Source organism: Armigeres subalbatus, chromosome 3, assembly GCF_024139115.2.
Source record: "Armigeres subalbatus isolate Guangzhou_Male chromosome 3, GZ_Asu_2, whole genome shotgun sequence".
NCBI lineage: Eukaryota > Metazoa > Arthropoda > Insecta > Diptera > Culicidae > Armigeres > Armigeres subalbatus.
The window spans coordinates 303240799-303267599 of record NC_085141.1 but is presented as its reverse complement, the minus strand read 5'-3'; the positions used below and the strand labels follow the sequence as shown (position 1 = coordinate 303267599).

At 37.4% G+C, this 26801-nt stretch overlaps 1 protein-coding gene across 4 annotated transcripts in view; it reads left to right on the top strand.

Moving 5' to 3' along the window:
- LOC134225032 (pantothenate kinase 3) overlaps nt 1-26801 on the top strand; it is a 105572-nt gene that overhangs the window by 64214 nt on the left and 14557 nt on the right. The window lies entirely within an intron of this gene.

The following is a 26801-nucleotide window of genomic DNA, read 5'->3' as shown; positions in this document are numbered from 1 at the left end:
AATTGCAACTGAGGACCATGTGTAAAACAAGTCAAAATGCGTCATCAGCACCGATGTCCTTACAATTGGAGGTTTTCTAAAGGAATTTATCTTGCCAAATATCCCCCCTTTGGTATTATCCATTAATTTCGTAACGCTACAATTGTAACGCATCGCCGTTGCGGCGATGAAATCGCTTAGATGTGGGGAAGCCTTTACATTGCAATGTTTCCTATTGAAAATTTTATGGATCGGACAATGGACTCAAAAGTTTTATTGCTTTTTGTTGAAATTGGACTAGATCAAACTTTAGGCTCAGAAAGAATGGTCAGAATATGTACTATTTTTTGTACAAAAAGCGCGTAAATAGTCTCGCCATTTTTTGGCACATATTTTCAACCAACAAGTAGCATTCAAATGGGAATCCTGCCTTATCATTTCATATCGAAAATTGGCTGGATCGGACTCAATAGTTATGGCAAAAATACTATTTTTCTATAATACACCAGAAAGTAACCGATACCGCTAGGTGGAATATTCAGGGTTTTCCTAAATAATTTCTGACTACACCACTGCAAGTAAAATAAACCATTTGTTTTTCGTTATTTAAATGCAGATTTGATTTTTTTTTCTGGTGATTTGATTATCCGGAGTGAAAAAGAAATCGATACTCCGGATAATCGAGTCCGACCTGTATACCTCCTGGATTTTTTTTGGGAATTTCTCCTGAAAATTTACTCAAAAATAATTTAGAAAATTCCTCCAACGATTCCTTTAAGGTCGGAGGGAAGGGTTTTCCGTTAAAAAAGCACGTGGTAGCACTCTCTGAGAGAGAAAATTGCCCAATTCAGCGCGCCAGAATGACGCTGTCAGTGTCGCCAAAATTATTTCATCATTATGCAGTTTACAATTGCTTGAGAATTTGCCGTAAACGGAGATTAAAAGGAATTGGCAACAATGGGGAAGAAATTTATCACTCATGCAATGGTTCAGCTAGAGAACAGCAGCAGCGCCGACAAATCACGCAATGAGGAAATCAAAATAAACAAAGTCCAGCTGGTTTTGGAAAATGAAAACATGAGCCGTTTCTAGAACAACATTAGAACATATCGTGAGAGGATTTCTGTACAAGGTTTCCCAACCCGCTTTGAAAAGTATTTGGGTGATAACAGTGGTGCTGGTGAAAGTAAGACAAATAAGACAAATAAGACAAATAAAACAAATAAGACAAATAAGACAAATAAGATAAATAAGACAAATAAGACACATTACACAAATAAGACAAATAAGACAACAAGAAAAAATAAGGAAGTTCCTCCAGGAATTCCTCCGGAAGTTCCTCCAGGAGTTCCTCCGGAAGTTCCTCCAGGAGTTCCTCCGGAAGTTCCTCCAGGAATTTCTCCGGAAGTTCCTCCAGGAATTTCTCCTGAAGTTCCTTCAGGAATTCCTCCGGAAAACGCTTCAGAAATTCCTTCCGAACTTCCGGAGGAATTGCCGGGGGAACTTCCGGAGCAATTCCCGGGGGAACTTTCGGAGGAATTCCCGGAGGAATTACTGGAAGAACTTCCGGAGGAATTACTGGAGGAACTTCCGGAGGAACTTCGGGAGGAATACCTGAAGGACCTTCAGAAGGATTTCCTGGAGAAACTTCTGAAGGAGTTCCTGGAGGAACTTCCGGAGGAATTTCCGGGAGAACTTCCGGAGGAATTCCCGGGGGAACTTTCAGAGGAATTCCCGGAGGAACTTCCGTAGGAATTCCCGGGGGAACTTCCGGAGGAATTTCCGGGGGAACTTCCGGAGGAATTCCCGGGGGAAATTTCGGAGGAATTCCCGGGGAACTTTCGGAGGAATTCCCGGGGAAACTTCCAGAAGAATTACTGAAGGAACTCCGGAGGAATTACTGGAGGAACTTCCGGAGGAATTACTGGAGGAAGTTCTGGATGAATTCCTGGAGGAACTTCCGGAGGAATACCTGAAGAAACTTCAGAAGGAATTCCTGGAGAAACTTCTGAAGGAATACCTGGAAGGACTCCCGTAGGAATTTGTCTTGTTTGTCTTATTTTTCCTATTTGTATTATTTGCTTAATTTGTCTTATTTGTTTTAGTTTGCTTATTTATTTATTTGTCTTATTTATTTTCAACTGTTTATCTCATCTCATTCCTATATTTGATTTCAATTTATATATTTGGTATCCTCGTGTTCACAAATAGGAATACGCTTTTTTGTAGTGTCACGCTAGATACAAAGTTGACGGACTTTCTACCGCTCTCATCGCTCTTTTCATGCCGTGCGCCACAACAAAATATGCTGTTGGCTGCTCTCCCGAAATGGTAACTTTTGTATGGAATTTAAAAAACTTGGTTGAAGTAAAAAGAGCTTCCTTCGAAATTTATTGCGGTGACATATACTTTTTATTACATCTAAATGATCGTTGGAAAAATTCAAAACTTTTGTCAGTGGGGTTCTGCAAAATTCGGTTCCTTTGTGCCTCAAATCATCGGAGAGAGGTTCTGAGAAGCGAAAATTTCAGTTCTACAATAGGTCAGTATTTAGAGCTTAATTCAAATTTGGGAAATTGTAGGTCCATGAAATTTTGTAGGAACATTCCTTGATAAATTTCAAAGAGATTGTCAGTTGGGATAAGCAAAATTCGTTCCCAATTCCGAGTTATAGACATTTCAGTACGAAAATAGCGCTTTACCGCGAGAGAGCTTCCCTCAGACCTTAAAATTCTCCGGAAAATCCTTCAAAGTTTCTTCTCCAGGTATTCGTTTAAAATTTCCATCTGAATTTTATTTCCGGATTTTCCTTCAGGAATTTCATAGGATATTCCTTTAGGACTTGGCGAGCGTGGGGCGTATCCGAGGATGGAGAGATGCGGCCTCGAACCGTGCATTGTGGCGTCAAATTGTTGATTCAGTGTTATCTGTTTAGATGTTAACTAAATAAATGAAATGAATCCTTTAGGAATTTAGTGGAACATTACTTTGGGAATTTTTACGGGTATTCCTTTAGTTAATCCTTCTAAATTTGTTTCAGGAATTTCTTTGGAAATACATTCCAAATATACTTTAAAAATTCCTTCGGAAAGTCATTTAGAATTTCCTGAAATAATTTTCGATAGAATTTATAAAAGAATTTTCAAAGTAATTCCTAAAAGAAGTAGTTCTGAAGCAATATTAAAAAAAAATCCGAAGAACCCCTATACTGCCCCTATTCGCATAAGCGTCCCATGTCAGTTTTCTTCAACTTGAGAAATATACCGTTGAATTTTTCAAACTCGTTTTACATGGAGAAATTTAAAAAAATCTAATAAATCGATAAAACCAGCAATCTTTCTGAAAATTTGGCATAATATTCTTTATCTGTATACATTGCTATGGAACTATTAAATGGACCATAATTACATTGATGTTTTGTGCGAGAGTTTATCAAAATCTGGAATGTGACTGTTATGCGAATAAATAGCAAGATGGGACAACACAAGTGGGTTTTGATTTTCAAATTTCTAGAACAATGTTTATTATTTTATCAGTTTTTCTTGAAGATGAGTTCATTTTAAGCTTATTTCTGAAAGAAAATCAAAATCGTCAAAAATCGACATGGGACTCTTATGCGAATCGCGGCAGTATAGGAGCTTTCGAAAGGATTTCTAAGAAATTTGGAAGGAATTCCTAAAAAAAATTTGAAGGAACTTTTAAAGGCATATTTAAAGGAATTTCTGGGAGAATTTTCGGCGGAATCCTTCAGAAATTTCTTATGGAATTTATTCGAAAATTCCTTTAAAATTATATCAGGGAATTTCTAATAATTTTGAAGGAATTCCTGGGGGAAATTTCCTAAAGAACAGAATTTCCGAGAGAATGGATTCTTCGGAGGATTTCCAGAAGGATTTTCCTGAAGAAAATTCCTATGTTTCAGGAGGAATTTTTGAAGAAACTCCTGAAGGTAACTCCTTCTTCTTGGAATTTTGTTCCTAGAGAAACATTTCAAAGAATTCCTGGAGGCTTTCCCAGTTGGTTTGTTAACCAGACGATAAAATAAAATTAAAAGTTCGTAATGTTTAAAACGGCCTCAATTGAGCAAAGAAAGGTTTTAGGCATTCAAAGTTATTAAATCTTCAGAGGTTCAGAATTAGTGACAGTCGTCTTGAGTAAAAACAACGTGTTTATTGATTATTCGCTTATCTGATTAATCTGATTTTATAATGGCATCCACTCGTATAATTATCGATTTCCTATTTACTCTTAAAATTTATTTAAACCTTATTTCAAAAATTAATAAAATAATCTGAAACATGTATAAAGTAAAACCGTGAAAGCTGCTTTGAAATATTATGTCTTTATTCAACGTATTTTTTTATAATTCTCGAAATTCAGCTAAAACCCTGGGAAAACCAGGGATTTTTAATCTTGAAATTGAGTCGACACCCTATTCAGAACTTCATTTAAAATTCCAAACAATATATATTGGAAGCAGACAAAGATTTTTTTTTAATTTCTCAAAAAAAACTCTATTTGAAAATACTTTAACTTTTTGAATTTCTTCAGACATTATGTAATTTAATTCTTTAGAGAATATCTTCTGGAAACCCAAACAAGGCATTTCTTTACGAATTTCTCCAGAGATTTATATAACATCTGAATTGGTATAAGTATTGCTAGAAAAAATCCTGGAGATATTTCTGGAAGAATTCCTAGAAGTGGGTGGGAGTTGGGTTAGAAATTCTATGTTTCTACAGGATTCTACATGAAAAACTAGAAATCTATTTTTTTTACGCCGGTGGTGAGCCAGCCAAGAGCAACTTTGACAGATATCTCGGCAAAAAAACATGTTTGCTGGGGCACGGCTGTGCGAATCTCTGTAAAAGTAAAACATAAGTAAACAGTAAACATAAAAGTCATAACAAGTCAAACACCTCCCAAAGACAAAATTTTTAGAAGAAATTTTTTTGAACCCTCGTAAATTAATAAAAATGTTCAGAAAACCCCTCCCAGACCAATTTTTGGCTACGTCACTGCTTAGAGGTATTACTTGCAACCGGTTGCATTCGACGCGGAATGCGGTCTAGTTGTTGCTACTGCCTTTTGATATTGAAAGTTGGCCCTCCTGTCGGTTATTGCGTTCCGAAGTTATTAAAAAAAACATTGTTTTTTCCCAGTGACTTCCGACTGTCACTTTGAGGTAAAATTAAATTCATTTCGGAAAATGAGACAGAGCCTAAAAAGGTTCATGGTAATTCACAGACAGTAAAACTTTCTTTGTTGCGTTAAACACATCAACGATAGAACATTGTGATCAGTACAGGCCTTTTGATGTAACATTTTAGATATTTTTTGTGATAGTTTCACATCTGCCCGTTGTTTTACATATAAATCTTTGATCATTTCCTACCTACTATCTATCCTATCATCTCAGTCGGAAGTTGGAACCGAACCGAAAATAATGGAAAATTAAAAATAGAAATTAAGTCCCAGTCACAGACCTATGTGAATTATTACTTTTGTTTTTTTTTTTCTCAGTCTATGAACGGTGCACTACATAAAAGTATTCTGCTTTCGGCTCGGTTCATGGCTGCACGTCGGCCTATAAGACTCATATCTGTCCAGATTTTTGCCCGTCCATGCCTCGGACAGACCATTTTTTTCTGTGCGATGATCGCGGACCAGACTGTCGTGTTGTGGTGGAGACGATCGAACGAATCAGCCATCTCTAACTGATTACACTTGACGTAACTTGACTCCATATTATAGCTCCTATATTCATTCTACCAGAAACCAAGGAATCAAATGCAGATGGGATTGTACTTATTTGATGAAATTGTTGCCCTATTTTTCTTGGCTCATTTCCTTCGAAAATAAATTTGTGTGGCCATTAGATGGAAAATAAAACAGTTATCCTATGTCCTTTTTCTCATAATTGGAAATGCATTAAAGTGCTCCGAAGCTAATGTTCAAAGTGTCGTACCCTCAGAGTTGTTTTTCAAAGTCCATAATTTGTGGCGCTCACAGTGTGTAGTCCAATTGGTATCACATCAATCAAAGGGTTTCATTGATATTGCGACTGGTATGAGTAGAAATCACTAATCGATGGTCAACACATGCGAACCGTAGAATGAGGCTTAATGAAACGGTGGGTAACATTGTTTTGACAAGTATCATTTCAGATTTGTAATGTTAGGGTTCTAAAAAGCAACACGACATTTGCTATAACTCCACTGTATCAGAACACTTTTCATAATTCTTCATTTTGATAAGGATATGTTATAGCAAAATAAGTATCACGTTTATTGGCTTTCAAGCCTATAATGGGGAATAAGAACGCAGACGAAAATACCTGCCGTAACATCAATTAGCTTTAAAGTACAAAACTAAATGCTATAGGGTAATGGTTTTTCAATAGTGGAGGTATTAGTAGATCAACAGAAGAAATATTTTGAAAAAAACTGATAATTATGTGAAATGTACAGCTGTAATACCTAAGTTAATACAATTACCAAAAAATATCATAGTGATGCTATCATTCCATTGATTTATTATAAGACTCGCCACTATTGGTAAAGTTGTTCCACTGGGGGTCAATTTTATTAATGAAAATCATTGTTATCATTGTTCAATAGTTTTTCAAGCGAAAGCTTAAAATAAGTTGAATTTAACAGCATATTTGCAGTACGACGCATCAACTGAAGCCTTAAGTGTGTGTATAATTATGAAATATCTCAACATCACGACACTTTTTTTTCTTCCCTAGTTAACGTTGCTATCAAGTATTAGTCTGCATGCATAAGCTAAACAATATTATTTGGGAATGCTTTTGATTAGATTTTTTAGTCGTAGAAAGCAATAATTCCAAAGATATTTCTGGAAAACATTTTGGCTATTTTCAAATTTCATGCAAAATTGCCTCATTAATTTAAACTTGGGAACATTTGTGAAGCTGCAAAATTTTTAAGCATCACATTTACCTTATTTTACGGTACCTTAAATATTTACATCGTGCTAACCACCAATAAACAACTGGTAAACAGGAAAAGCCATGAAGGTGCGTAGCAATATTAGATAACAATTAGGCGCTGTGGAAATATGGCGATTAGCGAGGGTGCGAAGTAAACCATCTAATCAATAACAAATTTTAATAGGTGACTTATTTATATATAGTTTTTGTAAACAAATATCCGAGCCACAATTTATCGGTTCAGTAGTTTGCTTAGGTGTGTTATCAAGTTCGACATATTTACGTTTCGATCTATGTTTACAAAAGCAGATAAGGTCATTTGTCATTCAAAGATTTGTCCTCCAATGGTGAGTCACTGTGTCATAATATATCGCCTCTATATCAAAGAATATTATCATTATGAGTTCTTTTCCTACTTCGAACTCGGTCAGGTGATAGCCAATGGTTACCAGCGCTAATGACAGGCAAAATAGCTTATCAATTTGAAATATTGCCAAAGAATCGTACTTTGCCTCGTACTCGAGCGGCGCTTAGTAAATATAATGGCAATTATTGGAAAATTTACTTAAAAGATGGTGTTGCTTATCAAGCTCAAGTGCAGAATATAGATGCATGCCTCAAGATAGGAACTCGTTGAACAATCATTTTGTTAGAAGAAGTCCTAGTTTTCTTCAGTAGAGATGCATTTAAACAAAAGAACCCATGCTAGGATAGGAAAACAAATTCATTGAATGTTCTTAGTATAGAAGCACGTGGTAGCCATTTGTTGACAAGCAGTCATTAAATTTGATTACATTTAGAAACTATTATGCTGCCTTTGTTCGCATTCATAAACTGGACAAGTGGTACGGTTCAAAACGCCTCTCTTTCTCGATGCATTTTGTCGAACCGTGACAATTTTTCCAAAAACAAATGATTGAGCACATTTGTTTCAGAACCCAATGAAATCTCAAACAGATGATAGGTAATCAAAATTATTTGTACGCAGCAAAATTGGTTTTACGATTCACTGTGAAGACCCATATTTGTACGTTTGTTCTTGAAGTTGATAAAGTTAGTTTGTTTTTACTAACTCCATTGAAATATGTTCCGGGAATCTATAAGCCAACATTTGTCCGGGATTCAGATTGGTGCTGGTTGATAATTGACGAAGGCGTTTGTTGCACAAACACTCGATTGACGTCAGGTGACAAAGCAAATAAGATAATTACAAATAAATTACAATCGAATTCGAAATGCTAGAAAGCAACAAATACGTAAGCATAGCAAATAAGTAAGCATGGAGACACTGCTGTTTGTTTGCTCATAGCAATGATGATTGTCCAATATTGTCATGAAAAAAAATCTCTAAGTTTTTTAAATGAAAATAAGCTTTCTGATCCCTTTCCCGGCATAACATGCATATAGCTGCTTCAATCAATTGATATTTACTTATATGATGCAACTTACCATGAATGTAGCCTAAAAGTGTTTCGATGGGAATTACATCTGTTCAAAAAAATCATCCTTGCCCGAAAGCGTATAAAAATATTTTCAAAAAAATAATTTGAAGTAACGAAGTGCGTACTACTTTCAGTCATTGCTTCTCCGGCGCATTCATAATTAGACTTGTGCGCCTATCGGCGGCGGCGAGGTGGCAGTTGGTGCCCCTGCGGCGGCGTCAACCGGCATGGGCGAAAAAGTCAATGACCAACGCTTAAAAAAAGCACCGGGAACATGTGACGGCCGCCTGAAATCGATTCAAATCTACGTCTAGTGTACTTTAATGTCAATATGTTTTAATTGCCAAAAATCCTACAGCACTCGGTAATGATCTCGATGAACTTTGGTAAAAGTGTTGACGAATTTAGGTACATATTTGTTACTAATTTTTAATATAGTATCGAAATTTTGTATTTTTATGGAATTTTTCAATGGGATTGTACAAACTCGTCTTATGACAAGTGAAGACATTCCACTAAAAAGCTCAAAATAATTTTCTTAAAAAAAATTTGAGCCGTTTGTGAAAAAGTTCAACACAGTTGCATAATAAGTGTTCAGAGCTTTCACTCTCAAACTTGCAAAAACGACATACCAATGATTTTTAGATAATATTTACAAGGACAATGCTCTGTTATCAAACCAGTGTAAAATCTTAAATCATTTTTACTTAGGCTAAGTAGTCGTAATGTATAATTCGTTTTGATTGCCCGGAGTCTAAAGTACTTTTCCATTTATTTTGTATCTGTATTTTTTCCTAGTTTCTAATCTCCATTTTGGAAGCACACCGATGAGGCTCGGCTCCAATAAACCGTATGCTTGATCCACATTTTGCTAGCTGAGTACTTTGTATCGAAAGACAATGATAAATTTGTCTCACCTCAGAAGAGCGTAGAAGAATTAAGTTTACGTTTCCTAATTAAAGGAACTATTGTTGTTTTTGTAGGATTTATGTTCAGTCCTTCATCTTTGCACCAGTGTGTAATTCAATGCGGTTTGCATTCTCTCGAAAACAATTTTATCAAATTTACCACGGACAATGTCAGCTATTGATTAGCTATTTGTTAAACTCGCAAATAGTTTAAAAATCAGTCGAACAAAAAAGCAGTGATTAGTTGATTCAAATTAAATCCGCCTAAATTAGACAATGCAATGATTCCCAATCTTGCGGAATTAGTTAACGGTTCGAATTAGTTCGTATTGTTCGTTTGCTTCAGTAATCTACCTGAATGACTTAACTGATGGAATTCGACAATTGTCCGACTAAACGAATAATTTAAAGAATGAGTGAACTGAACTAATGGCTGAATTAGTGAACTGCATACCTAATTAGGTCCATATGATTAGTCCTCTACCTCTGACCGAGTTGATTAATGTATTCAAAAATTCATTAGACTAAAAAAACTAACAAAATAATGAATTTTCTGACAAAGTTACCAAAAGATAGAAAATTGACTTACTAAGCGAGCTTTTAAAACTCCGACGAAGCAAAGATAGCGTGAATTTTGATACAAGACACACAAAAAACGTTCAGGTATTCGTTAACTAGCAAAAATACACTGTGATTTAAATCACAGCTCATATTTTCGCCTTAAATGATGTATGCTTGATTGAATTTTAAATTTATTTTGCATGCTCCAAATGAGGGGAAGAGGTGGTAAAATGAACAGGTGTGGTATGTTAACCATGCACAAGTCACTATCCAAAATATCAAACGAGACCGTACAAATTGGGTCTGATGTAATTTTCAATCAGTTTTCCGTAAACTTTAATTCAAAACAAATTCATCATAAAGTTGGTTCAAATTACAGTGGCAAATAGGACAATCTTCACAAAAATGTTGGAGGGGTAAATAGTATAATCTTTGTTTGCATCGTTATAGGGAGAATTATTTATTTATTCCTTTATTTATTTGGTAGGCACTCTGTGTTACTTAAGGCTTCATGACATGTCATTCAGAATGGCTGCCTTGCGGCTTACCAACACAGTCAAACAATCAACCTCCCCACCCACCCCGATATGCACAGATAAATTTAATTCATACATTGCCTACATACCTGACCACTCACTAAAAAGTAAATCTGGACTTTTTTAAGTTCTAAGTTCAATCTATGCGGCGGTATGATGATATTATCACATAGCGCTAATTTAGGGAAGATATATAAGCAAGTGAACAAAGTGAAAAAAATCCCCCCAGTAACGCACTATGCCAACGACGACGCCGGTTTCAACACTCTGCACGTCGTCGGTAGCGTCGTATGCAAGCAATCATTGATCAGCAGCAGACAGTGATGTCGATATGAACTATTGTGAAATAATAGCAGAAACATGTAAAATATCGATTTAATTAATCAATCTTTTCCTAACGCAATATTCACCTAAACCAATGAAAACTGATGCTTTTCTGACCAATTCCATCAGTTAAACCCATGCTTAGACTGTATTGATTAATACTGCTTATAAAAATTGGGCTGAATTCTTCAGAATGCGTGCAATGTTTACTGTTGTCGGATGTTAACAAAAAATGAATCCCACGTGTATGCTTACTGAATTGGTATTGGAAGTTTCCACCACTACAAATCCATGGTTGATGATTTTTATGACACAATCACATTGCAATTTGAGTGTCATAACGCTTCACCTTAACCGCTACTGTGCCGAGATCTACTGTGGTATTTTGCAGCCAGAATCCACACAGAATCTATTTTTAGATTTTTCCATTATTCATTGTTGTTGTCGTTGCTGGTCCATTTCGTCGTGAGTCCATTGTGTTCGTTTTGTCCATGTCGTGTATCCAATGATCGTTGCATTGTCCGGTTGCCATTTAACGTTGGAGGAATGCCTCCGAGAAGAACAAGTTGTCAGTTGTCATCAGGCAGCCGTGACGGTGAGGCGTGCACCCCAATACGCCACCGCATAAGGCTGCGCATCCGACAAGGTGGAGGGGCTGGGAATCGAACCTATGACCATTCGCTTGAAAGGCGAACGTGTAGCCAACTACGCTACGGGACCCCCCTTATAACAGAAGTTATAGAGAGAGTTATTTGACACATTATTTCAAAGAAAAACCATATAAAACAATGTTTATTAGCGTAAACAAATGTTTGCAATATGAATATAATCTAAATTGTTGGACTAAGTGATGAAACTAGAAAAAATAATCCTCGTTTCATGATTGAATTCAACGCAACTCCTTAACGTATTAATTTTACCCCCTATTCCCCTACGTAAAATTGCAAAACAATGCTAGCTGTGTAAATTCGTACAGGAGATATTATAGGAAGAATTTCTCCGGTTCCCGATGTACTTCTTTATGGAATTACTTAATGAAGAAAGAAGACTTTCTAAAGAAACTTCCAAAAGAACTCACCAGGAAATTCTATAAGGTAGTCTTAGAGGTAAATGAAAAGGAATTTCTTAAGGAAATTTAAAAAAAAATTGCTAAAGAAAATTTCCAGAGGAATTTCTATTGAAATTCTCAAAGAAATATAAAAAAAAAATCCAAAACAACTTCCTAAAGAAATTTCTGAAGAAATTTCTAGTAGATCTGCTGAATGAGGAGGAAATGGAAAAAACTCTGAAATAATTTCTGGAAAAAGGTTCTAAGAAGTTCTGAAAGAATTCCTGCGGCTAATTATGAAAGTATTCCAAGGAAATATTCCTAGAGTTTCCAAAGAAATCACTGGAGAAATTTTTAAAAGGAATACCTTTATCACAATAGATCTAACAAATAGTCGCAGTGATTGAAATACTCAACAAGAAAAAAAAGAAAACCTGTATATTTCTTTAAGAAACTCCTGAAATACTTGCTAAATGAATTTCCGTATGATGTGCTTAAAGAATTTCCAATGGAATTATCGAAGGAGCTCTCAGAGAAACTTACCGAGAAGTTCCTAAAAAAATACAAAAAAAAATAAGTAAATTCCGAAGGAATTCCTAAAACAATTTCCGTAGGTGTTCTTGGAGAAATTTCAGGAGTAATTTTTCAAAGAAATTTTCGGAGGAATTCTAAGAGGAATCAAGAAATATCCGGAGGAAAACCTTGAGAAATTTCCAAAGAATTTCCTGAAAAAAAAAATTCGTGGAGGAAGTTCCGAAGGAATTCCTACTCTGAAGGAATTTCTGGAGTTTCTTGAATTTCTTGAAGAAATGTCTTGAGTAATACCTATGAACAGTAATATTTATGAACAGCAAAAGTGAGGGTCATTTGGCATAACGGACATATGGCATATTTTTTTTTTGTGTTCATAAAATTAGTTACTAAACCAAGTGGTGCTGGAAAAACCCGGAATGATGAATATAATACAGCTTGATATTAATATTGAAAAGACATAATCCTTTCGTAGAAAGCATGCATTAGCCGAGTATGAAGCAATGATAATTTTTATCTTTCCATTGGATTCATGGTTTGCCCAGTGAAAGCAAAGATTAATGTGTTTTCTTCTTCAAAATAAAGCAATCCTTTCCTTTTCACAGTTCCAAATTATGTTGAATATCCGTTATGCCAAATGACCCACTTTTTTGTTGCAGTTTGTAATTATGTCAAATGTCCGTTATGCCAAATGGCTTTTAATAAAAATAACCTTATGTCAAATGCCCCAGTCCCTTTTAGATGAAATCCCTGAAGGAATTTCTGTACTTCTTGATACTTGATGGGCTACAGCTCTACGATAAACCTATTCCGAATGGAGTATCCTTCTCCACTGCACTCGATCCTGGGCCAATCACTTCTAGTCGAAATTTCTGTAGGAATGTTTAAAAGGATTTCTGAATATTCAGCATGTTACATTAATTTGATTTTCGGGAATCTAAAGTGCTGATGCAATTATTCTGTATATGTATGTACTTAATCGGTTTTGACCCAATAAAGAATCAAAGAGAGAGAAAATGCTAAAGGATTCATTTTGAAAAATGGATTATATTTTCGCTAGCCTTAAAAGTAGCAAATGCACCCTTCCAAAGAAGGGATCATATCTCCCCTTGCATTGAACCGAGCAAATGTTTGAATTGAAAGAAGGAGTCATAGCCTCTCCTGCCTTCTGCAGGGCAAATGCATCCTTCGAAAGGAAGGATCATATATTCCTTTGCCTTAAACCGAGCCTCCTGCCTGGAAAATGCATCTTATAAATAAAGGAGTCTCATTTTCCCTTCCCTCTAACCGTGGGTTCGATTCCCGTCCCGGCAAAGAGGAAAATATTCGTGATAAGAAAATTCTCCACTGGTGCTATGTGTTCTATCCGTTGTCTCATGTTAGATGTTAAGTGTTCAGTCTGTGCGACCTCTGGTCTATATTATCTTCTACCTTCTGCTGAACCTTCTGCCATCCTTCGAAAGAAGGGATCTTATCTTCCCCCGGCTTGAACCGAGAAAATTCTTGAATTTGAAGAAGGAACCATATCGTCTTTTGTCATCTGCCGGGCAAATACATCCTTTGAAAGAAGGAACCATATCTTCTCTTCCCGTCTGTCGAGAAGATGCATCCTTTGAAAGAAGGGATCATATTCTACCTTGCCTTTAACCGAGTAAATGCCTGAATTGAAAGCAGGAACCATATCGTCCTTTGCCTTCTGACGGGCAAATGCATTCTTAGAAAGAATGGATCATATCTTCCCTTGCCTTAAACTGAGCAAATGTCTGAATTGAATAAGGGAACCATATCGTATTTTGCCTTCTGACGGTCAAATGCATCCTTGGAAAGAAGGGATAAAATCTTCCCTTGCCTTAAACCGAGCAATTGCTTTAATTGAATAAATGAATCATATCCTCTCTTGCCTTCTGCCGGGCCAATGCATCCTTTGAAAGAATTATATCTTTCCTTTCCTTGAACTGAATAAATGTTGAAGCATTGAAAATAAGAACCATATATATTCTCCCTTGTGTTATGCCAGGCAAATGCATTATTTGAAAAAAAAAACGAATCGCATCTTCCTTTGTCATATGCCGGGAAAATTCATCCTTTGAAGAAATAAGTGTATACTTTTTTAAAGTTATGCCCGACAAAGTGTGCTTTTAAAGATTTTATCCCATGCAGAAATAACTAGTAAAATTGGTTTTGCTCTTGAGCACTTACAATTTTGCTAATCGAGTTTCCGTCTTTTGTAGTTTGGCTTAGTCAACGACGATCTTGATACTGACACATAGATAAAAAGATGTTGAGAAGAAGAGGCAAAAAATAAAAATTTCATGAAATCTACCAATATTCCTTCGAGCAGTGATTTGATACAATATTTAATTGAAAACAAAACAAAACACAGCCTCTCTATTATAATGTTCAAGCGATAATAATTATAAATAATTGAACATATTATGCACAAGGTTCCGAGATCGGTGATTACATAACTATTATGCCAAGTGGCCCTTATGCCAAACGGCTGTTATGCCAAACGACGTTATGCCAAACGACCTTTATGCCAAATGACCAGATTAATATGTAGTACTTATTGTTGGACTCAGGGGCAGCCAACCAATCACTTACTCAACCCTTATCGGACTCCTCGTCGGAGTCAGCGGAAAGTACCTCTGAACTGTCAAAAAATTCATAATCAGAATAATCATGATATAATAATCAGAAAACGAATTGATTACTTTAATGACAGTACTTTCTAAATTGTTCAAATCAGCCTTCCTAGATTGATGCCAATGATCAGCTTAACATTTCAATCTGTACCGTTTTGATTCATATTTCGAACACTTAAGTATTTTTTTTTATTTATTATCGAGACTTTCAGCCCTAGGCACACTTAAGTACATTTTTCACTTTGGAGGTTCATTGTTCCCATCGCATAGCGAAAGAATAGAACTTTCACAAACGTGGTTGATAATCATATTGTATTGGTTGTAACTATCAATTCTGAACAGGGAATCGATATCCAAGAAAGGCCTAACGACATACCCTTTGTCATCAACAGAGTTTGTTACTGACAAACGCACCTCGCAACAAACCTTTATCAAAAGCCGAACACATTATGACAAAACCCTGAATAATCCACCTAGCGATGATGGTGCCTTTCTCGTGTACATATTATAAAATCTAACAAGAAAAGCACATAAGAGAGATCAAAACTGCACTTTATGGAGATAGATTTAGATATTTTAATCAATTCACATTCATTTGCGTTCATTTGAATGCATTGCAGCAGTTTTTGAAAAAAAAATAATTTTTTCGATTTTGAATTTTTTTTCAAGGGGGACTTTTGGGAAAAATGGGGAAACAAACAATGTTTTTTTTTTGTTTTCGGATAAGGTTAAGTACAAAAAAGTGTACCCGTAATGCTGGGTAGACACCTTTACGTGGTGTGTTACGGGGTAAGATCTACCACGGTTACATTGCCAGCTACAAGCAAATCCTGACCCAACGAATACCTTCCTCATTATCCACCTCCGTGGTACTTATGAGGGTGTCGCTAAGTCGGTGGCCTCTCGTTAAGTAAGTACTACATCAACACTTCCTTCCTCTCCCTAGTTACGGTGAAGATGGGCGTGGCCAGGAGTAGTAATCCTCATACTTTTGTTATTTTTGTTTAAGACTGGAATCAAGGACCACTCCCCTTCTTGATTTCTGATAGCAATCTAGATAAGGATCTCAAAAGTAAAACATGAGTATCACTAGTGTCCAATCTACGAATTACACCGTAACAATGCTAATGCTAATGCTAATGCTAATGCTAATGCTAATGCTAAAAGGTTAAGTACAAAAAAGTGTGTCTCACATTTTTTTGTACACACATACATACATACATACATACACACTAGGGTGGCTCAAATTAGTATGGGAAAAACTTTTTTCAATTTTTTTGATGGGCCGCCCTCTTATTCGGTTCTATTTGATGCCCTGATGCTCTGGACAAAATTTCAGCCAAATCGGTCAACGTTTGGGCGGTGCTAAACTCGATGGAAGTTTATATGCAAAAATGTATGCAGAAACATCCAAAAACAGTTAATTGCAGCTGGACTACACATCTTATGATGAAGAACTATGATACTCATTCAGATCTTGGAGAATTAAATACAGAAGGTTATGCAGAAAACCGCGAGAAGATTAGAGTTTGCCCGGCTAAGTTATTAGCATTTCTCTGGAGTGGGGTTTGAGCAAATTTCGTTTCTTTTACCTTTGAAAAGAAATAAATTCACCCGTACAACACTCCAGTAAAATGCTAATAACTAAGCCGGGCAAACTCTAATCTTCCCGCGGTTTTCTGCATAACATTCTGTATTTAATTCTACAAGAACTGAATGAGTATCATGGTTTTTGATCGTATATTGTGCCGTCCAACTGCAAATCACTGTTTTTGGATGTTTCTGCATACATTTTTCCATATAAACTTCCAACAAGTTTAGCACCGCCCAAACGTTGACCGATTTGGCTGAAATTTTGTCCAGAGCATCAGGACATCAAATGGAACCGAATAAGAGGGCGGCCCATCAAAAAATTTGAAAAAGTGTTTTTTGAGCCACCCTAATACACACATACATAAAAGCAGAAACTACAATAGCATAAAAACGACCTTTGCTGTATAGATGATGCAAAATATCGGAATGAAAATTTAGCAACAAAATTGTCTTCTTTTTTTGTTGCTGACAAAATTTTTCGGATCTTTGTCATTATTATCTCCGACAAAAACAAAGCTTTGTCGTTAGTTTCGCATGCGCACACATGAAAAATGGATTTCCTGATTCTGAATGATTTTATTCTGCCAAGCTTTGTCTCAAAAGCCAAACACGCATAGTAAAAAAGTGTCTCAAATTCCGACCACCACCTTAAATGCATTAAAATGCAACATTTCAACGCTACCTCATTGTGTATAATGTCCTTGATCTACGCCTGCCGAAAAAAAGTCCGTTTATGGCATAATAATGATATGTTGCAGATAAATCTCCATGTGACGAGTATTCGGAATATGAGACTGTTTGGGATTTGAGTCTGAACGGTAACTTACTAGATAAAGGTTCAAGTGTTTAATCTGTTTAAACTCAAACCGACAAACTAATTTATTTACTAACCCAGTCATTGTATGTCGCCACGCCGACTATTTATTGTACTCGTAAATTCAAATACGCTATAAAGCCAGCGCCGGCGTTGCGACATACAATATCTGGGTTAGTAAACAGGTGTACCGAAGGAATCTTAAATAATTTAGAACATGCTTAGTGAAAGTATCTATTTTAAACTTATGCTGGTCTCTTATATGCACAATTCATTTATCTCATGAATTCATAAATTTGCATCGATTCCAGATATGTATCCGGGAATCAGAAAATAAAACCTGTCCACATATTCGAGTAAGCTTGTAGAAGATTGAAACTAATTTCCAATCGGTATTCATTGGCTGAAAGTGCGTCAGTCAGTAGAAAGAAGAAAGATTTGCCAGGTTCCGAAACAGGTTTTTATGGCGACGCAAAACCTACGTTCTTTAGTGTGACGTCAGAAAACATCATCCGATTCGTGAGAATCGGTCGTTGCCTGCACACAAGTGGTTTCGCCACGGACGGTAACAAATCTGCATAGGAAGAGTAGCTATACAGAGCAGCAGACGGATGGGTGCCACGCCACGCTATGTCGCCGAAAACAGGTATATCGGGGCTTCAGACAGACAGCATGGCGTGACATAATGGCGATGACGATTGTAGAAGTTACCACTGACACCCTTTCAAGTGTCACGGAAACTCCAGCGCTCCCCGCAAAGCTCGAATTTCGTGAATGGGACGGTTTTATGAGTCTATTGACAAGTACCAGACCAAGAAGGGCGCGCGCACGGCGCAAAGCGTTCCAAAAGTTGGCATGAAGACAAACAGTTCGGTCGTCTCGTTGTGTGACATCAAATGGGTAGCCTTTGCATGAATGGGAATGACGAACATGCGACACCATACCGCAACAGTTGAACCTTATAATGGGGTGCGAATTATGCTAATTTGGCACGATAGAATAGATTTCTCTATTTATAGAGTAAGAACTTGTTTTAGCCTTCACAAGGGATGCATATTGAAGTGGAATCAAATTTGACACTATCTTTCGATTCGATGTTCCTATCGTTTGGCGGCGTGAGATATGCAAAATACTTCCGTTTGGGGCGTCAGTGACATCAAGTCATATACTAACATCGATTTTGTGTCATTTTGGGCTCAATGGGCTGCATTTTTATCTTTTTTGTATTGTTTTTTTTTTGTGTTTGTTCCACAGTAGGAAGTATTGGAAATTCAACGTCATGATAAAAGTACTAAGAATACGAACCAAAATCGTCGACCTAAAACTTCAAAGCCGTGATATTTCAGTAATGAGCATGAGCATGATGACCGTGCATTTCGTAGTTGCTACTCCGTGATTGACCAGAACAATCGCAATTGCACAAGGAACCAATGGATGGAAGCATGGGGTTTGCGCTCCAACCTCATTGTTCACAGTTCGAGAGCTCTAGTATTCTTAAATGATCGATAACGGCGCTGGCCACGTCCTACGGTCTATCGGGATGGGAAGGAATTGATGATGCAGTCACTCGCCCACTGCAAGCCTAGAACACCTCTGACACTCGCCACGAGTTCATGCGGAATTGGTTAATAATGTGATAGTAATGAAAGGTTGGTGTATATTCTAATTGGATGCCGAAACGAACCTTGTCGTTCATTTCGAATTCTAACAGATATGTATCTGCTAGTTTGTCAAGTTTGTAGGTATATGATAGAAGACGGAAATGGTATGAAAGCCCCATTTCCCGTTCTAGTGATTGCTAGAACATAAGACATATATGGAAAGATACAAAGTAGAATGAACGGAACAGGCCTGGGATTGAACACTCGATCTCCTGCGAATGAAGCAGAACTGGTAGCAATATGACCACCAAGCCCTATTGTGTGCCGGAGATTAATTCGATAAATATAGAAATTCACATATCCCATCGATTTTGTTTTTTCAAATTTCCAATAATGATTAGTCTTTTGTTATCTGTTTGCAAAACCACCCTTTTGCCCAGGCTACAGATTTATTCGATTAGATTACATAAGATTGCATTGTAAAAATGTCTTCGCCCCCTAAGAAGAGATATTGTTTCTCTTAGGGGTCGTTCAAAAATGATGTCACAAGTTTTAGGGGGTAGTGAGTTTATGATTTTGTGACAGTACATATGCTAGGTATACAAAAAAGCGTGACCGAGGGAGGAGGGGGGTCTAGCAATCTCAAAAAGTGGTGGACGTCATGTTTGAATCACCATGAATGAATGGCGCAAAATCCCACCATTAACGCCTGCTGCGCTAGCTTATCAAAAATTCCCATTATCCAGGAGGGGCGTCTCAAAATTGCTGTCGCAAAACGACAGGTTATTCAGCTGGACGAATGCAGATTTGATAAGCGAACACTGATTGTATTGATTTGATAAACAGAACTCGGCACCTGGTACTAATTGTGTACGGATTGTAATTGGTATCTAGGGGAATATTGGTAAATAAATCCTAGCGATATATGGTGTTGCTACAAAAACAAAATTCAGATTTGTAATTAGCCTAAACAACTGATTATGGCACATGCTAAACCAGTACTTAGTTGTTTCATGCTTCATAAACAAACAACAATTCCTTTCACGTCTCGAAACTCGTGTAAATAAATAAAAGGTGAACTTTTAGCAAGTAGGTATTCAATTTTTTTAACTGACCTCTTGCTGACAGCTTTATAGCACTAACTAAGGGAACGCTTCCATTTTTAAACCAAAGCGTGTCATGCGACATGTCTTTCTTCACGGTTTCTCACGAATAAACAGCTAGTGCGTCTCATTGGCCACTCCTTGAACATCGCGAAGTTTCCCGTGTGAACTTTCAGGATGGAACATTTCCATTTGTAGATCAAAACGTGTCACGGATAAATTTTGGATGAGTCTGTAAAGGACTATTGACCTCATTAGCCACTTTCGGAACATCATGGAGTGCTCCGGGGGAACATGTAAAAGGGGATATTTTCATTTTTAGACCTAAACGTGTCATTCGACAACTTATTCTTGACGGTTTCTCAGGAATAAACTTATTGTGTTTTAAAGCGCATAAAACATCATTGGCTACTTCCAGAGTGGAGTACCCAGGCGGAACTTATGCGAGAGGACTTTTCTATCATCAGACCAACATTTGTCATGAGAAAACTCATTATTCATGATTTCTTAAGAATAATCTTCTGACGAGTCTTTTAAGTGCGAAAGACCTCATTGGCATTTCCCGTAACGTCACCGAGTGTCATGCGAACGACTCATTCTTCACGGCTCCAACGAATAAACTTCTGGTGCCTTCATAAAGGGCCTATGACCTCATTGGCAATCCCCGGAACATCACGGAAGGGACATTTCCGTTTGCTGACCAAAACGTGTCTTGAGATAGCTCTTGCTTTATGGTTTCTCACTAATAATATGCGGATGAGACCACTTTCGCAACATCACAAAGTGCTTCAGGGGGAACCTTCGGACGCTTCTCTCGAACTGGATCCGGATCACGCATTGAAAAATCTCAGATCATGAGTAAATTCGACTAAATTCATGCCAAATTGATGCTCTACTGCGGCCTAATCACTGATGCTTTCTAGATCGTTGAAATTTGGCAATCGTTGATTCAATGTAGATCTTCATCGCCCACCAATGGAAGACAACTCAGCAAAGCAAATCTGTTAGTAACCTAACAAGGAGTGTTGTTACCACACGCTGTTAGAAAAATATTTTCAGACATTAAGATAATTAAGTCTGCTACAAGAATGGAACTCTGATACACTGCATGGGAGGCTTTGATACTTTCTCTCCTCCATCCCAGCAACTTGAAAGCAGAGTGAATAAAGCAGAACACCTGATGTGTTCCGAATAAGCCCCTAATCTCCTCTGTGAGTTGTTCGTGAAGAAAGCTGTCACTTTGTGTATTAAAAATTCACATTGAACGAGTTTCAAGCTTGTTTGACCTCCACATCTCCTAAATAGTAGTTTGTGCAACTAGAAGCAAAAAGTTGATTTCTTTACCACGAGTTGTATGGGTGCTGAAAAAATCGAGTTTTGCAACGAGTTGCACACACTTTTTGCAATGACGAAAAATGAATATGATAAATCTGGAAAGAAATGGTTCATTTTGGATCAGTTCACATGATCATTCGGAAGTACCTCCAGGAATTCTTCCCTAACTTCTGAACTAACTAACTGAACCTAACTGAAGTTCCCTCCAGGATTTCGTGTTAAAGTTTCTCCAGGATGTCGCCCGGAAGTTCCTTCAGGATTTCGTCCGGAAGCTCCTCCAGGAGTTCGTCCGAAAGGTCCTCCAGGATTTCACCCGAAAGTTCCTCCAGGATTTCGTCCTGAAGTTCCTCCAGGATTTCGTGCGGAAATTCCTCAAGGATTTCTTCCTGAAGTTCCTCCAGAATTTCGTCCTGAACTTCCTCCAAGATTTCGTCCAGAAGTTCCTCTTGGATTTCGTCCGAAAGTTCTTCTAGAATTTCGTCCGAAAGTTCCTCCAGGATTTCGTCCGGTATGTCTTACAGGATTACGTCCGAAACTTTCTCCAGGATTTCGTGTAGAAGTTACTCCAGGATTTGGTACGGAAGTTTCTCCAGGATTTTGTCCAGAAGTTCTTCCAGGATTTCGTGTAGAAGCTCTTCCAGGATTTCGTCCGGAAGTTCCTCTAGGATTTTGTCCGGAAGTTGCTACAGGGTTTCGTCCGGAAGTTCCTCCAGGATTTTGCCCGAAGTTCCTCCAGGATTTCGTCCTGAAGTTGCTCCAGGATTTCTCCATGAAGTTCCTCCAGGATTTCGTCTGTAAGTTCATCCTGGATTTCGTCAGGAAGTTCCTTCAAAATTTTGTCCGGAAGTTTCTCCAGGATTTCGTCCTGAAGTTTCTCCAAGATTTCGTCCGGAAGTTCCTTCAGGGTTTCGTCCGAAAGTTCCTCCAAGATGTCATCCGGAAATTCCCCCAGGATTTCGTCCGGAAGTTCCTCCAGTATTTCGTCCAGAACTTACCCAAGGATTTCGTCCAGAAGTTCTTCCAGGATTTTTCCCGAAAGTTCCTCCAGGATTTCGTCCGAAAGTTTCTACAGGAATTCCTCCGGAAGTTCCTCCAGGATTTCGTGTTAAAGTTTCCCCAGGATATCGTCCGGAAGTTCCTTCAGGATTTCGTCTGGAGATTCCTCCAGGATTTCGTCCGGAAGTTCCTTCAGGATTTCGTCCAGAGATTCCTCCAGGATTTCGTCCGGAAGTTCCTCCAGGATTTCGTCCAGAAGTTCATTCAGGATTTCGTCCCGAAGTTTCTCCAGAATGTCGTCCGGAAGCTCCTCCTGGATGTCGTCCGAAAGTTCCTCTAGGATGTCGTCCAGAAGTTCCTCCATAATTTCGTCCGGAAGTTCCTCCAAGATTTCGTCCAAAATTTCTTCCAGGATTTCATCCGAAATTTCCTTTTAGATTTTTTGCCGGAATTCCTACAAAATTTCTACAGGAAGCTTGTTTAAGAATTTTCTTGCAAGTTTCTCCAGGAATTCCTTCATAAGTTGTTCAGGGAGTTCGTCCGGAGCCCCCTCAGATAATTCCCTCGTTGATTCCTGCAGGAATTCTACCGGAAGTTCCTGAAGTAATTCCTCCAAAATCTTTTCAAAATTTTCTCTGGAGTTCAGATATTCCATAGGAGCTTTTATTCCTGTCTTCTCTTCCTCGAGTTCCTCCAGGAGTTTCCGCGGAAATCCTAAAGTGCTTCGAAAATTTGTTTTGAAATTCCCCCGGAAATTCCTTAAGGCATACTCCAAAAACTCTTCCTGAAACCTCTCCGGTATATTCCCCTGCAAAATTTCCATACGAATCTTAATTCTAGTTTTTCACGATTTACTCAACTTCAATTCGTGATTTCCGCATAAGAAAAATTCTCATGGGCCAAACACAATGGACACGTTTGCGTGCGTTTTGACAGTTTTCCCATGGGAGAACTGTCAAAACGCATGCAAACGTATCCATTGTGTTTGGCCCATCATAAACACTTCGGAAACTATAATGAACGGTTGTAGGTCAAAAGGTCGAAGGACAGAAGGTCGAAGGTCAAAAGGTCGAAAGGACAAAAGGTCGAAGAATCAGAAGGTCGAAGGAACAAAAGGTCGTCTTCCTTCCTTCCTTCATCTTTCTTCCTGCTTTCTACCTTTTTTCTTCCTTTTTTCCCTTCTTTCTTCCTACTTACTTTCTTCTTTCTTTCTTCTTTTTTTCCTTCTTTCTTCCTTATTTCTTTTTTCTTTCCTCTCCATTTTCTTCTCCCTTCTTTCTATTTACTTTCTTCTTTTTCTTCCTTCCTTACTCTTTCTTTTTTGCTTCTTTTCTTATCCTTCTTTCTTCCTTTCTACTTCTTTTCTTCCGTATTTCTTCTTTCCTTTTTCCTTCTTTCTTTTCGCTTCCTTCCTTCTTTTTTTCTTCTTTCTTCCTTCGTTCTTTCTTCTTCCTTACTTCCTTTTTTCTCCTTTCTTGCTTCCGTCTTTATTTCTCTTTCCACCTTCTTTCTTCTTCCTTTTTTCTTTCTTTTTTCCTTATTTTTTCCTACTTTCTTTCTGATTTTTTCTCCTTTCTTCCTTCTTTCTTCTCTCTTTCTCCCTTCTTTCTTTCTTCTTCCTTCTTGTTTCCTGTTTTTCTTCCTACTTTTTTTTCTTTTTTCCCTCTTTTTTCCTTTCTTCCTTCTTTCATCCTTCTTTCTTCCTTCTTCCTTTCTTTCTTCTTTAATCCTTCGTTTTTTCCTTCTTTCTTTCTTCCTTATTTATCTCTTCTTTATTCCTTATTTCTTCCATCTTTATTCTTTATTTCTTCTTTCTTCCTTATTTCTCTCTTCTTTCTTTCTTATTTATTCCATCTTTCTTCTATTTTTCTGTTACTTCTTCCTCCTTCTTTCTTTTGTTTTGCTTCATTGTGTCTTCTCTCCTTATTCTCCCTTTCTTCTTTCTTCCTTCTTCTATTTTGCTTTTTTCTTCCTTCTTCTTTCTTTACTACTATATATGTGTCCTCCTTTCTTCTGTTTTTCCTTTTCACTCTTTTCACTTCACTTTTACCTCTCACTTCTTACTTCTCTGTTCCTCACTTCTCACATCACATTTTTCACTTGCCGATTTGTACTTCTTATATCTTCCTTCCTTTCCCTTCTCACGTCCCATTTATCTATGCTCACTACTTCCACCTTGCATGTCACTCACAACTCCCATCTCATTTCTTGTCTTTTTGTTCTTTGGTTGTAGGACAAAAGGTCGAAGGTTAAAAGGTCGAAGGTCAAAAGGTCGATGGGTCAAAAGGTCGATGGGTCAAAAGGTCGATGGGTCAAAAGGTCGAAGGGACAAAAGGTCGAAACAAAAAATCTGAGTCAAAAAGTCGAAAGGACAAAAGGTTGGAAGAACAAAAGGTGGAAAGGACAAAAGGTCGAAACAAAAAATCTGAGCGGAAAGGTTGATGGTCAAAAGGTCTAAAGGTCAAAAGGTCGAAACAATAAAATCTGAGCCAAAAGGTCGAAGGTTAAAAGGTCGAAGGTCAAAAGGTCGAAGGCCAAAAGGTGAAAAGGACAAAAGGTCGAAGGGACAAAAGGTCGAAACAAAAAATCTGAGTCAAAAGGTCGAAGGACAAAAGGTCGAAAGTAGAACGTCGAAGAACAAAAGGTCGAAAGTAAAAAAGTCAAAGCACAAAAGGTCGAAAGAACGAAAGATAGAAATTGCGGTTGTTGGACAAAAGAAGGTCGAAGGTCGAAGGTCGAAAACATTAGGCAAAACGTCGAGTGTTAATCAACCATTCTTTTGTACATTTATGCACCTGATAATATTTCATTGTTGAATTTTTCCTTCTTTTAGTCATAGGCCGTTCTTTCGAGATTCGCATATTTATGTTTATTTGTGTTTCACCTGATTATATTTTATTGTTGAATTTTTCCTTCTTTTAATCAAAGGCTTGTCATTCGAGTTTCGCACATTGGGATTGGGTATTAGATTGCCAATATTTGCGTTAGGGAGGATCCACTAATTACGTAACGCAAAAATTGGGAATTAACAAACCCTCCCTCCCCCCTATGTCTCACTTTTTGTAAGAAACATCTAAAAATTTTGTATGGTTCGTCACACTTCGCTCAACCCTCTAAGCGTTACGTAATTTATGGACGCTCTCTTACGTGATTTGTGAACGTTTGTGTTTCATTTTGAAGTCAACTAGTAACCCTCTAACGCCCAAGACCGCCTTCAGAAGGTAAACTTAAAAAAAAAATTAATTTTTATTTGTTCAGATTTAAAAATTGATTTTTTGACCAGTTTTTCATTTACACTTGTTATTTTTTCGACCCTGTTTTCCTTCGACCTTTTGTTATTTCGACCTTTTGTCCTTTCAATTATGTAAGTTTCGACCTTTTTTTCCTTTCATTTTTTTGACTTTCTACCTTTTGTCCCTTCGACCTTTTGTCCTTTCGTTGTTTTGTCCTTTCGACCTTTTGTCCTTTCGACCTTTTGTCTTTCGACCTTTTGTCCTTTCGACCTTTTGTCCTTTCGTTGTTTTGTCCTTTCGACCTTTTGTCCTCTCGACATTTTGTCCTTTCGACCTTTTGACACAGATTCGCCCGATCATACTTGAGCATAATCAACTTAATGCTAGTTACAGTTGTGGGTAGGCTGTCGTCCAATAATGTTTGCATACTTGCAAGTAGATAAATGCAATATAAAATATAAACTTAATTGAAAATATGTATTTACGATAAGATAAACTTACCAGTAACATGAACTTTTAACAAAATGTACGAAACCCATAAACCTACTTGTTTGATAATTCTTCAACAGACATCGGCGTGGTTAAAAATATTCGGCAGCGTGGAAAATTTCTATGCGGCAGCGCGCCGATTTTCGACAACCAACGATACAACTAAGCTCTAATTTTGTTACACTGCTTAGATCGGGATAGTAAAAGTATAAGTAAAATATTCAAATATTCGCAATCAATTAGACCCCAATCGCAAACAATATTCTTCTAGCTTTGTGGACCATGGCAACGGCCATGAATGATATATTTGCGACTGCAACGCCCACAGAATCAGGAGTAGTCGCAAACCAATAGAATGTATAACCAAATGTACACAAAATAAATGTGCCAATAGCTCTCTATGGAATCGACGGAATGCTCTTTACTATTTTTGAGTTGTCGAAGGTCAAGTTTTTGCAGATTTACAAACACTTTATTAAATAGTTGTCAGCTATCATGCCATCATGCATTATGTTATTATACCGTATCTATACCGCTATTGCTGATGTTGTTTGTCTTGAAAAAGGGAATATGATCGATCACATGCACCGTAACTAACAGCTCCATCAAGTATACTAATTATGTACATTCATTCTACTCGTGTTTTCTGTTCTCAATTTCTATCTCCATTCTCATATCATCATGTTCCCATCATGCGATATTGTAGAT